At 41.6% G+C, this 13,614-nt stretch overlaps 1 protein-coding gene across 3 annotated transcripts in view; it reads right to left on the bottom strand.

Moving 5' to 3' along the window:
- Nucleotides 1-7,435, bottom strand: part of CHRM3 (cholinergic receptor muscarinic 3) — a 522,214-nt gene extending 514,779 nt beyond the window's left edge. For all 3 annotated transcript variants that reach the window (XM_028843487.2, XM_015126492.3, XM_015126482.3), the window contains exon 1: nucleotides 6,772-7,435. The gene's annotated coding sequence lies outside the window, so the exon portion shown is untranslated. The remainder of the gene's footprint in view (nucleotides 1-6,771) is intronic.
- Between the last annotated feature and the right edge of the window lie 6,179 nt (nucleotides 7,436-13,614).

Below are 13,614 nucleotides of genomic sequence, written 5' to 3' on the forward strand. Positions count from 1 at the left end.
TCAGAACTATTTTCAGTTTCTAAATTCAAATGAATGAGGGGATTTAAAATAATTAATCACAGGGAAAACAGAATGGTAGTTGCGCTCAAGGAAATCTGGAAGAATTTGGCTGGTCCTTGCGTGATGGGAAGGATCTGGGGCGAGGAGAGAAGAAGGGAGGACTCCATATAAAGAAACATCATGGCCATTCCAGATTCCCATCATCTCTCCCTTCACACAAGCTACTGCATGTGGCATGTGTTATTGGGCATGTGAGAAAGCACAGGAAACATGGCAGGAGGATCATCACGTCTATTTCAAGCATGAGAACTTCTTTTCAATGTAAATCATTTGAGAGACCTCCCACAACAGAAGTTGTGCTTTTAGACTATTTTTCACTAAGAAAATTGAAAAATCACAAAAAAGACGGTGTTCAATAACATTTTTAAAGTGACTATGCATATATATTTAAATATAATCATCAAAAATATTGTCAATATGAAGCCAAAAACCCAGTAATATTTAATATTTATATGGATTCTTCTTTCTTTCTTTCTTTGCTATGTTGGAGAGATGGAGTCTTGCTATGTTGTCCAGGCTGCAGTACAGTGGATATTCACAGGTTCAATCATAGTGTATTATAACCTTGAACTCCTGGCCTCAAGTGATCTTCCTGCCTCAGCCTCCTGAGTACCTGGAACTACAGGTGTATGCCACCATGCTCAGCCAAAATTTATGTGGATTCTGAGTCTATAAAATACCACTGGATTAGGGTTCAATGGAAGTGAGAGCTAACTCAATGGAATGCCAAATGGCTGTGGGCAAGAATTGGCCTGTATATATTAATAGTTAGCAGTGACCAGGTTTCTCTCCAGTCTGGATCCCATGGGCAATTCTAGTGGGAGAAATATACTCCAAAGTGACAAGTCTTACAAAATGTAGACAAAGGCTGTTAGCAGCTCCTTTTTCCTACAGTTTAGTGACACAATATTTTTATATGTATCTACATCTATAGCCATAGCTACCTGTGATAAATTAGAAGGCTTCATTAGAAACCAAACACTGCATGTTCTCACTCATAGGTGGGAATGGAACATTGAAAACACTTGGACACAGGAAGGGGAACATCACATACTGGGGCCTGTTGTGGGGTGGGGGGAGGGGGGCGGGATAGCATTAGGAGATATACCTAATGTAAATGACGAGTTAATGGGTGCAGCATGCCAACATGGCACATCTATACATATGTAACAAACCTGCACGTTGGGCACATGTACCCTAGCACTTAAAGTATAATAATAAATATATATAAGAACATCAAAACACTTCGCAGCCATAAATGCAGGGAAGTACACACTTGGTAACCCTCTCTCTGGGGACTCTCTCCAAAACAGGCTGAAAGTATTTTACCTTGGTTTAGACTCACCTGAATTCTATCTGAACAGCAGTAGTTGGCGGATATCCCGCCTGAACCAGGATGTCTATATTAGTACCACTTCCTGTGCTAGAGGTGACAGAAGGTAGACGATGTCTTGGCTCAGCTGACATGCCAAATTTCAAGGGAACAGTGGGGACAGGAAGCAGGCTAGGGCTGGGCTAGAACAAATGACCTAATGAAGGATTAATTCTGCAGTGGATAGTCAGCCACTCAAATTACATTGCTTGGGAGAGGTGTGGAGAACTGAGATTTGATCTTGCCAACAATGACAGACAAGGAGAATTTATTTGTCAAGTGGAACCGGGCAGTACAAGTCTCAGACGGAAATGATGTGCTATCGGAGAGGAGCTGTGCCTTAGGTCCAAGGGTTTGTCACATTGAGATTGAATCAGAGACAGAACAGAAAGAAAGGGGTCTTGCTCCTGGAGAGAAGTTCTTGGCAAGGCGAGGCTGACTGTCAAGGTCATAGTTAAAATTTTCCCAGGTCAGACATTAAATCCAGTACTGAAAGTGAAAATTGAAAACTCCATAAAATCCTAGTCCTATGAAATGGTAAAAATGACAGGAGTTAGAGAAACTGAGGTGAGGGGGCATGGGAATTGCTAGAGCTCACTAGGGTTAGGACAGACTCTGCACCGGTTGTAGAATCAGAAGGGCGAGGCTCCCGAGTCCCATGCAGAGCAGGCTTGGAAAGGGAAGGTCTCAAAGCCCACAATGCATCTGCCAGCTACTGCTTGTCAAATTGTTTTTTGTTTTTTGTTTTTAATTGTTGGCCACCATCGTTTTTCTCAAAGCGTTCATATTCCGGTTGGTTTCAGGATGAACTGGCACAATTGGTGAGAAGCTGGCAGGGGCTCAGAATATTCCTTCTGTTGACTTCCTGTCATCACTACTGAACCCTGGGTCTGTGTCAATGTGACAAGCTGCAGCTGCAGCCTCAGCAGAGGAAGCTAAGAAGGTACATGTTGGCCAGAGTCCTTGGCCTTCAGGAGGGGATGAGCGGGAAGTTCCAACAGGTGGGAGAATGCAGATCGCCAGCCTAAAGCAGAGAGCCTGCCAGAGGCTAGGAGAATCTGCAAGCTGCCAAAACTTCTGGATAGAAAACAACACATAAGCTAAAAACTGAGCCAGAGGGCCACTACATACTGGCACTCAGTGCTGTCCATCATGGGGTACTGAGGGGACTCTGGGTTCCAATCAAGCACTGCATTTCAGAGTTTGTTCAGAAAGCACATCCACACGCATTGGATCCTCAAAACCAATCCATGGTATGGACAGGGCAACTACTATGGTCTCCAAGTGTACAGTGGGGAATGAAATGCTTGAGGCCACACAGTTATCATATAAGCCACGCTATGGCTTAATGTTTTCAATTGCTTCACCAAACCAAAATTACTATTATGATGATGATTATTTAGAGACAGAGTCTCAGTCTGTCATACAGGCTGGAGAGCAGTGGCATGATCCTAACTCACTGCATACTCGAACTTCTGCATTCAAGCTATCTTCCCACTGCATCCTCCTTAGTAGCTAGGAATACAGGTGCACACCACCATGCCTGGCTAAGTTTTTACTTTTTTTGTAGAGATAGGGTCTGGCTATGTTGCCCAAGCTGATCTTGAATTCCTTGCCTCATGTAATCCTCCTGCCTTGGCCTCCCAAAGTACTGCCATTACTGGCACGAGCCACTGTGCCCAGACCAAAATTATTTTTATTTCTTGAGTTGAAGACAACACTAATGGAGATCTATACTCTCTGGGGCATGCAACTGCTAAGGGAAGGCAGCAGGCTAACAGAGCTCTCCAGGTGCTAGGTTCACTAATGAAAAGGGAAGCCTTTCATGAGGCAGAGAATTGCTTGAACCCGGGAGGCAGAGGTTGCAGTGAGCCAAGATCACACCACTGCACTCCAGCCTGGGCAACAGAGTGAGACTCCGTCTCAAAAAAAAAAAAAAGAAAAAGAAAAAGAAAAAGAAGTGGGGGAGGTCTTTCATATCTGCACATCCTCTCCGTGGAGGGCGGGCAGAGGCAGCAATGTAGTGATGAGTGATCTGAAGAAAGAGTCTGCTTAGTATTTGATCTGAACAAAGGTATCTTCCCTAATGGAGAAGATAGGGCCTTTCAGATCCCAGAAACTAACTTCCAATTTGACTGATTTTGCCTCCTGTCATATACATCAGATTATCTCTTCATAAAATCAAAACTTTCCATTGATGTTGAAATTTTATTCCAAAGTTCTGAAAGGCTAGTAATTTTTCAGAACAGGGCTTCTGCTGGACTTGCTGAACTTTATAGATGAAAATACATTGCATCTAGGAAAACACTATATTCAACAATTAAGCATCAAGGCACATTTTATTACGCCGATTAACTTTCAAAAGTAAACATGGTAGAGGGATTTGATTAAAATTTTATTAGGCTCATAGATACCTTTAACAACAGTCTTATGTAAGGAGGATACATTTTAAATTCACAAACATAAAAGACGACATCTCTAGTTACTCACTGATCCTCCGAGATCACAGTGAGAATAATGCTATTAGTCATCATATGATATAAAATCAGGTTCCATAAGTGAAGGACAGACACATGTCTCTGCATACTGATCAGGGTCTCCATCTTCATATGATTCACGGTTCATTCATCTCTTATCTAAAGTGCCACTACACCACAGCTGTTCCCAGTATAAACTTCCCGGCACTGCAAACAAGACCCAATTTCTTAATAGTCACACTGGAATCGTCCAGGCCATTTAGCAGTAAGCAACTGAGCCTGCCAATGTTAACAAAGTTATTAGGCAAGAACAATATGTTGGCTGGGAAAATGACAGAGATTTTAACTAAAAATCTGAAAAAAAATATTATTTTATAGTTTACAAATACATGAGGCAACTGTGCTTCTAACCATATTGTTTAACTTTCTGTCTATTCAATTTACAAGTGTGAATCTAAGAAATTCTATTTCTGCCAATTCACATTTTTTCTATGCTCACTTTCAACAGGTTGCCTGCAATTATAGGCTAAAATATCATTAAAAGAACTTCATATTTTAAATACTCTAATTTAAAATAACACATTTTCTTTGTTAAGAAAATAAATCGTTTGTCTTTATAAGGAAAAAATGAGAAGGTACACTCTAAAGAACTTTTACACATTCCTAAGTAATCTTCAAAAGTAAATAATACTTTGAAGTGACATTTTACTTCCCCCTACCCCAGAATAAAAATAGGGTACTGAATATTCATCATAGATTTCTCTAAATTTTAAAGCAAAGTTTCCTAAATAAGCTTAAATGTAGGTTTAATACAGAACTACTCATTATAACACTTGTTCTTTCTTTAAAACTTGACCAATTCCACACTTGCTCCTTTTCCCAAATTACACTTTTCTCTTACAATAATTTTCCACACAGAAAATTTACAAAGATTTTTCAAAGTCTACTTTTTATCTCATTTTCTTTTTCAACTATCGAGTTCATTTGAATAATGACCCAACGCTATTTAAAAAACAATATTTCGACACTGCTATTTTCATGCTACATTCAATCTCATAATACCCCCCAACCTAGAGAAACATTGTAAATCAGACCGGCAATGTCATCATTTTTAAATTAGTATTAAAGCGAACATTATATTTCCATATGGAAACCACTACAAAAACAATGTGCTTTCTAGCCCAACAATAGCTAATTATGTATTAAGCTAATTGAGACAAACCATGTAAACAAAATCTAAAAATAGGCTATTCGGCAGTCGAACCTATGATGTAAACCACATTTCTGTGGCATGTTGGAATGCACACTGAAGAAGCAGGCATGTTCCTTGCACATGTAAACTTCGGAATATCAGCTCTTATAGCAAGAGGGTGCACCCAGCACCTCATTTATCCCACAGTATTTGGAACAGAAATACCTTAGTCTTTTATTAGCGTGGTACCACTACAATACTGCCTGTATGCAGGTATCTGCTCTAGGCCTAGCTTTCCCCTTTCTGAACTACAGGTTCTTATACATAGTCCCTCTTAAGTAAATATACAGGCATTGTTTTAAACACAGGAAATAATGATGAATGGTTCATGCAATATAACGATCTCACAATATGAAATTATCTGGACTATATAATCACTGCACCCAGTTAAAAATTATTTTTCAAATAGTAACCTACAAAGGTCAAAATGGGGGGAGGGGACAGGTTATCTGTCTTGGAACTCAGAGAGCAAGAGAGAAAGGAAAAGTCTGTGCAAAGCATATTGTGAAATAACCAGTGTTCTTAACCACACATCGCTTTGATAAATACATTTCTGTCCTAAAGAGGGCCGTCCTTTCACATTGCAAACACGGACACGGGTAGAGATCGAAGGGACATATCCTTGCAGCCTTTGGACAGGTTCCAGTAACACTTGCAGACAAATGAAGGTTTGCATTCTTGAAATCTGTCCATATGGATACAGTTCCCGAATCTCTGCTGCCTCTACCACTTCCAAATGCGTGCAAGGAGAGTTGGACACACGCACAAGCATGCAGAACAGGATCTCCATTCCAACACGCACACCGCGAAGTAGACAAGTGAATTCTGCTACTGGAGTCAACTGTCCGCCCGCCCCCGCTGTTTAAAAACACGCAGAAATTAACCTCGCTATTAGGAGGCAATGCTGAGAAAGTGTTCCAAAGAGGAGAAACGGTGCAGCCCAGCGGCCGCTGCCTTGCCAGTGTGGACTCTCTCTGGGTCAGTCAAGATGCGCACTAGGCTAGGCGCCTTCGCCCAAGTGTTACTCGAAGTGCCAAATCTGCTTTTCGCCCCCTGAAACGGAATCCGAACTTGCGGCCCCGCTGCGAGGCTGGCGAGTGCCGGCTTTAGCCTTCTTAGAAAGAAATGACAGGAAACCAAATGGGGAGATGGGAGACAAACGCTCAACACACGAGTGTGCTCACAAACACCCCGAGCCCCGTAGCTCCTCACGCTCGGGCACTTTGGAACCTCAGATCCGGCCCTGGGGAAGAGAGAACCGAAGCGAGGGAGAGCGGGGTGGGGCGTCCCCGGCTCTCTCCGGGCCACCTCTCGCATGATTCCCGTCCCTTTCGGGGCACTTGGGTGCCACCGGGCATTCCCCACCCTCAGTCCCAGAACTCCAACTCCGCACCAGATCGCGCCGTCAGAATTCAAGTGCCCCCATCGTCCCCAAATCAACAGCCTCTCTCGTCCCTCCCCAGTTCCATCTTTGAACTCCAAACACAAGACGTCTCCTACCCGCGCCGAAAACTTTTTCCTCTTTTCACAACGAGATAAGGCAAGAAACCAGGTCAGCCGCTACCGCCACCCGCTCTGCCCCGCGCCTGGGTGGCGGGCGCCGTCCCTACCTGGCAGCTGCGCTCCAGGTGGCTGTCCCACGCCGGTCTCCGCGCCTGCCCGGTGCGCGGGTGGCGTCCGCTCCTCCGTCCCTTCGTCTCCTCCAGCTCAGCGTTCAGGTAGCGACTGTCCTTAGGATCGCGCGCCCCTGCCAGGAGCTGCCCTTCGGTTCATTGCCGGTCTTCCCAGAAGCGCTGCGGCCGCCCCGGCGGACTGACGAGGAGCCTGGGGATCCGCGATGGCACCGATGGCTCCGCGGTGTGCGCTCCGGGGTCTGAGAGCGCTCCGCCCGCGGGCAGCTGTGGCCGCGCGTCACATGCCGCCTCGGGGCAGCGGCCGCGGCACCTGCCCAAGCGGCAGCGCTCCCGGCTCGGCAGTGCCGCCCCCGCGCCCTGGGCTACCCTGCACGCTCCGGCCCTTTCTGTTCACGCCCTTTTCCCTCTGTCTCCCGCCTCACTTTTTCTCTTTTCTCCGTCTCCCTCTTTATCGTGTATTCCCTTTCTCCAAAAGCAGATAGAAGGGGCTCCCAGGGGGAGGAGGGTCTTTTCCTTCCCACGAACTCTTCCTCTGCCTGGTGGTGGCGGTCGTGGCTACTGCTGGCCGCTCCTCCTCTCCTTCCTCCTCGCGTTCCTCCTGCTCCTCCTCCTCCCCGGACTGCGAGAGCTGGTGTAATGCACAGGCTGCCTGCTTGAGACCCAAACCTGCCCGGCTTCTGAGCATGCTCAGTCGCCCTGCTGGCGCCTAGTTCCACTGCCGCGTGCCCGCTGGGCTCCGCGTTCTCCGCCTGGCAGGGGGCGAGGAGATCCCAGGGTACTCCTGGGGTGGGTGGACTGAAAGCGGGACACCAAGCAGGAGAGAGGAGGGCGTCACCCACCCAGCATGGCCTCACCTGTTCCCAAATTGTGCCTCCCGCGGCGCTTCAAGGATAGATTTTGCCGGTCAGTTAGTGGTGGTGTGTTCGCTTTTAAATTGGTTTCCCTGGACTGCTTAGAAGGACTGGAAGGAATTCGATTCCTTGGGCACAACTTATCGATGAATGAACTTCAGCTCAGTTATAATATACGAGTCCGTGGCAAGCCTTTCTCTAGGGAACAGTCTGATGAATCTACTTTTTGACATTTAGTGAGTCTCTTTCTGCAGAGCAGTGTAGTAGAGGACGACTTGACTTTTCCCTCCCTGGACAGTTACATCTTGGGAGAAAATGAGACAAGCATCCATGAAGAAGACACTGACGTGCACGCGCACGCGCATACACACACACACACACACACACAAACACACACACACCCCTGTTTAAATCAGAAAATAAAATGAAAGGTATAATCTTGCTAGCCAGGCTTTTAAAGCTCAAGAGGAATGAAAATGTAAGACAGAGAGAGAGAGAGAGAGACGGAGAGAGAGAGAGAGAGAGAATAGGTTATTATGTACTACTGCCAGCTAACTATATAAGGAAAAAGTGGAGAGATACCAAAGTTGCAAAGATACCAATGAGGCTGTCCCACGGCACTCTAGAGATTTTGTTTAAAAAGCATGTAAAGAAAGATGACAGGGGAATCTCACAAGAAAGGACAAGCATAACGATAACTGAAAAAGAAGAAAATAATGAAAAGGAAGGAAGGAGGAAGATAAAAAGAAGAAAAAATCAAAGCAAGAAATTGAAGCATAGTATGAAGTGAAATATTTAACAATATTAAAGGCAGCAAGTGATTTTAATTCTATTTGGAACAAGAAGATAAAAAGGAAAAAGAGCTCTTTGAAAAATTAAGTAATGTTAAGAGATTAGAGAAACACCAGCATACTAATTCTTTTATGAATCTATATTCTCCTCTAGGTAGAACAATCTTTAGGAGAGAAGCAACTAAACTTTGTGTAGAGAGGATTGAGATCATGATGGGAAAACAGCTAGTGAGAAAGCATGTGGCTATTTAAATTAATTAAAATATCCAGGCTTAGGTAAATTGCATCCAGGATACTAGAATAGTAATAATAATAACAATATTGTAACAATTTTATTGAGATACCTATCAGAAGAAAATATAACAGTTCCTTCAGATATTTCTTTAATCTTTAAAACAATCAAACAAGTATTTTGTCCCCGTTTACTAAAGGAGAAAGGAATTTAAAGGAATAATTTAATTGTCCATTATATAGCTAGTAAGAGGAGCATAAATTCAGATTTAATATATTTCCCATTACATAGAATTGTTATTTGCCTATGGGAACAGGAGTAGCTTTGATAATATTTGAAAATATTGATTCATAAAGAACAGACAAGGACCAAAAGAATGGACAATTAGTGATTATGTGGTTTTCAGAAAAAGACAAAAGTTATTAATTTTTAATGAAAATATTCTGGTATATATACAATGGTTAAGTTTGAGACTGGCCTCTGGCAATGTTCTGGAGAAGATCCTGAAATAAATCATTTGTGACTAGTGAGAAAAGAAAAGGAAGCAGCTACAATTTAGTAAAATAAATCATACCAGATTAAATTCATTTCCACTTGTAAGTAGTTGCTAAACTCATAATGCAGTATTTCCTGATGTCAGCCAACCTTCCCATTATCATTATGGACAAGGTAAATGTAGATTGCATGTTTGTATCAAACAAATTACAGTTTAGACAGAGTTGCCGCCAGTTTCTTGGTAAGTGGATTCATGCTGGGCTTGAATAAGGTATTGGTTCTGCCCTTGGTGCCAGACCATTCAGCAGATTTATCAAATTATATTTCAGAGGAAAATATAAAAGGGATACTTAATAGATTTGAGAATGAATCAAACTGGAGGCAATGCTTATTTCAAGATGCCAAAAATCAGAAACCAAAGAGTATTTACCTTTGGATGTTGGTCTAAAACAAAGAAAATCAGCTAGAACTGAAAAATACTTAGAAATCCTGCATTTTAAGTTTGGTTTTAAAATACACAAGATAACCAAAGGATTTATTCAATTATGAAACGAGACTCTGGTTCTGGACAAAACAATTAGCTAATAGCACTCACTTGCCTTTCTACCACAAAATAGCTATAAAACCTGGAAAAACTATATAAAATAACATTTTTTTGCTTCTGCAAAACCAGTATAGGGCTGCAATTTGGGGTAATTGGAGGCACATGGAATGAACCCATTCCCATGGACTAGTTTTCCTCAGGGAAATTTTTTTCAGCAGAAGTTTTGGGAGGTGGAGAATAAGCAGAGAGCTACAGTTTCACTGAGCAGAGGGCATACAGCGCAAGAGCTTGGAGCTATAAAGTAACTAAGGTTTCTGGAGGTGAACAAGGCAACGGAGAGGTGAGTACTGAGAGGCAGCACCAGAAGTCCGTGTGGCAATTCCTCTCAGCTCCTTGGCCGAACTGCTGGGCTGCATGTGTCCAGAGGGATGATTCTGGAGACCTGACAGATAGAGTGCAGTGGCAGAGAGGATGAAATTTGAGTGGAGCTTCTAGCGATCACACAATTCTGAAGAGATGTTGGAGTTCGTTTCTAGCCAGAGTGGAAAGACTTTGGTGAACACCTCAGGCATTTGGATGAAACCCTTGAAGGAGATTCCTTAGATAGAAGGATGATATCCTAAGTGAAAGAATAAACTGAAATAGACATGACTGAACAAAGCAAAAACTAGGCTTCTGTAGGATTAGGGTGATCTACCAATGACTTAACCACCTGCTAGAGCACAACTCGAAGTTTTTGAGAGGAAGAAAACATAAGCTAGAATTTCTACAAATGCAGCATGCAATCAAAACTTACCAGACATGCAAAGAAGCAGAAAAGGCTACCTGATGGCAAAAAGAAAAAAGAAAAGAAAATACAATCAATAGAGCTCAAGAAATGATACAAATTTTGGAATTACTAAGCAAGGGTTTTTAAATAACCATGATTAATAAGTCAATGAACTACCCTGGAGATGGCAAAAATGGATTAAACAACAGAGCATTTCAGCAGGATATTAGGTTTTATAAAAATAATAAAATGAACTTTGTTGAATTGCTAAACCAAGAAGTAATTACATAGGTTTAAAAACCACCTGGATACTACACAAATAAAACTGATGGTTTCATATACAAGTCAATAGAAAATGTCCGGAGAGAGCAGAAAGGGGTGGGGCGGGGGGGGGGGGGGAGAGAGAGAGAGAGAGAGAGAGAGAGAGAGAGAGAGAGAGAGACTAGCAGAAGCAACATTTGAAAAAATCGTGGTGAAGACCTTGAAAGATATTCATATGGTTTGGCTGTGTCCACATCCAAATCTCATCTTACAGCTCCCATAATTCCCACATGTTGTGGGAGGGAACTGGATGGGAGATAATTGAATAATGGGGGCAGGTTTTTCCCGTACTGTTTTCATGATAGTGAATAAGTCTCATGAGATCTGATGGTTTTAAGAATGGGAATTTCCCTGCACAAGCTCTCTTCTCTTGTCTGTTGCCATGTGAGATGTGCCCTTTACTTTCCACCTTGACTGTGAGGTCTCCCCAGCTATGTGGAAGTAAGTCCAATAAACCTCTTTCTTTGTAAATTTCCCAGTCTCGGGCATGTCTTTCTCAGCAGCGTGAAAACAAACTAATACAGATATCAACCAAGAAATTCAAGAAGCTCAATGAACCCTAGACTAGAAAAACCCAAAGAAAACCCCAGCTAGGCCTATGAGAGTCAAATTGCAGAAAGAGGAAAAAGAAAATCACCTTTGGGGGAAAAATATAAATGAACATTGATTTCAGCAGAAATATCATGGAAGGTAGAAGATAATAAACATATTTCAGGTACACAAAGAAAAAAATTAAAACTATCAAGCCAGAATTCTCTGTCCATTGAAAAGAATCTAAAAATGAAAAAGATTTAGACTGACAAAAACTGAGAGACTTCACTGTCAGCTGACTATAAACTGCAGAATTTACTCAGGGTTATTCTTCAAGCTGAAGGGACATAGTCTCAGATTGACTATCACAGAAATGTAAGCAAGAATAAATAGCCACAGAAAGGGTAAATGAGAATATATAAAAGACTAACTGTTTAACATATAAAACATAAGAGCATCTTATGGGGATTATACTATTTATTAAAGTCAAATATAGAATAACAACCTTAAAAGGATAAATATAAGATCCTTGCATTGGATGATGATTTAAGGTAACAGTGTTAAGGATGATTTTTTAAGTGTAACCAATGAAAGAATGACATCAAAATGCACAACAAAAAAGGTAATACAGAAAATAAAATTGAATTATAAACTATACATGACTGATGTAAAAGAAGGCAGGAAAAGAGGAATTAATGAACAAAGAACAGATGGGGCAAAGAGAAAATGATAATAAGATAGTAAATGTAAAACTCAACTGTGTTATTCATTACATTAAATATAAATGGCTGTTTTAAAGACAGATATTTTTAGAATGAATAAAAATATGTATTTGCTATTTAGAAGAAAGACTTTTAAAATATAAGGATATAGAAATGTTGAGAATAGAGGGAAAGTTCTAACATGCACATACTAAATGTTTTTAAGGTACTGATTCTCCTTAAATTGGCCTAAGTTCCAGTGCATTCCTAATCAAAATCCAAGATGGATGTGTGTGTGTGTGTGTGTGTGTGTGTATGTGTGTGTGTAAATTTATAAGCTGATTCTGAAATTTTTATGTCTACTCAGGGAACCAAGATAAAACATTGTTGAAGAACAAAATTGGATATTTAGACTTACTATCAGATTTCCAAACTTCTTATAAAGCTACAGAAATCAAGACATTATGTTATTGTCAGAAGGAAAGTAAAATAGACCAATGAAAAATAATAGAAAGTCTAGATATAAACCCACACTTTTATTTTAATCTAAGCAGCCCTCAAATCAGTCAATAACAGTGGAAACTAATTTATGGTGATAGAGAGTTACTGGGTTAGAAGAGAGTGAAGAGAGTATTTACAAAAACGTGGAAATAAAAAATACGGCCGGGCGCGGTGGCTCAAGCCTGTAATCCCAGCACTTTGGGAGGCCGAGACGGGCGGATCATGAGGTCAGGAGATCGAGACCATCCTGGCTAACACAGTGAAACCCCGTCTCTACTAAAATACAAAAAAAAAAACTAGCCGGGCGAGGTGGCGGGCGCCTGTAGTCCCAGCTACTCGGGAGGCTGAGGCAGGAGAATGGCGTGAACCCGGGAGGCGGAGCTTGCAGTGAGCTGAGATCCGGCCACTGCACTCCAGCCTGGGCGACAGAGCGAGACTCCGTCTCAAAAAAAAAAAAATTAAAAAAAAAAAAAAAAAAAAAAAAAAAAAAAAAAAAAGAAATAAAAAATACATGGGTTGATGGTAATGTTCTATGTTGAGCTGAGTGGTAGTTACTAAAGTAAACTGATATGTAAAAATTCATCAAACTGTACACTTCAAATGTTCATGCATTACTGTGTGTTTATTATATCTCAGATTTTCCAAATTATATGTTGAGTATTAGATACAAAGCACTAGGGCCCAGACAAGACGGGGAACTGAAACTTAAGGAGCATCAAATTCCTGCTCCAGAATGGGAATATCTGGTTTTCAAAAGTTTATTGAACCAAAACTTGGAGATAATTAGACACTTGAACAACTTTCTTCCCATTGAGGGACTAAACAGTATACAGATTACATGAAGTACTAATTCCTCAGTACTCTATTTTCATTCTTCTGAGTTGATCTACCAGATTTAAGGATAAAGCGATTGATGGAAAAACACTTATTCTTTCAGGACTGTCTTTACTCACTTACTTTAAACCACTCTTTGGACTTTGCTAAAATGCCAGATACTAGGTGGTGCTCTAGGGATACTAAGACATCAATCAATAATTAAAGGATGTAGCTCCTCTTAGAAGTCTTAGAGGATGGCTGGGTGCA

The sequence above is a fragment of the Macaca mulatta genome, chromosome 1 (assembly GCF_049350105.2).
Source record: "Macaca mulatta isolate MMU2019108-1 chromosome 1, T2T-MMU8v2.0, whole genome shotgun sequence".
NCBI lineage: Eukaryota > Metazoa > Chordata > Mammalia > Primates > Cercopithecidae > Macaca > Macaca mulatta.